We start from the raw sequence: 624 nt of genomic DNA on the forward strand, positions 1-624 counted from the left end.
TGTAAAATCCATATAGTTGTGACAGACTTGTTTAAAATTTTAAATACGTACCAGCACGACAGCACGTACAGCTGTCCCTGTACGCCGCAAGAAGAACGGGCGGAGAAGACGACCGGCCTGGCTGAACGGGGAGCTTTTGCTGGGACTCAGGAAAAAAAGGAGAGTTTACCGCTTGTGGAAGAAAGGGCAGGTGACTCAAGAAGAGTACAGGGATCTCGTTAGGTCGTGCAGAGAGGAAATGAGAAAGGCAAAAGCCCAGCTAGAACGCAACCTGGCCGCTGTCGTTAAAGACAACAAAAAAAGTTTTTACAAATACATTAATGACAAGAAGAGAGCCAAGGAGAATCTCCATCCTTTCTTGGATGTGGGGGGGAACATTGTCACCGAGGATGAGGAAAAGGCTGAGGTACTTAATGCCTTCTTTGCCTCAGTCTTTAGCAGGCAGACCGGTTATCCCCAGGGTACTCGGCGCCCTGAGCTGGAAGACAGGGATGGCGAGCAGGATGAACCCCCCATAATCCAAGAGGAAGCGGTCAACGACCTGCTACGTCATCTGGATACTCACAAGTCTATGGGGCCGGATGGGATCCACCCGAGAGTGCTGAGAGAGCTGGCGGAGGAGCT

This window comes from Pygoscelis adeliae, unplaced genomic scaffold (genome assembly GCF_000699105.1).
Source record: "Pygoscelis adeliae isolate BGI_AS28 unplaced genomic scaffold, ASM69910v1 Scaffold124, whole genome shotgun sequence".
In the NCBI taxonomy this organism is placed as follows: domain Eukaryota; kingdom Metazoa; phylum Chordata; class Aves; order Sphenisciformes; family Spheniscidae; genus Pygoscelis; species Pygoscelis adeliae.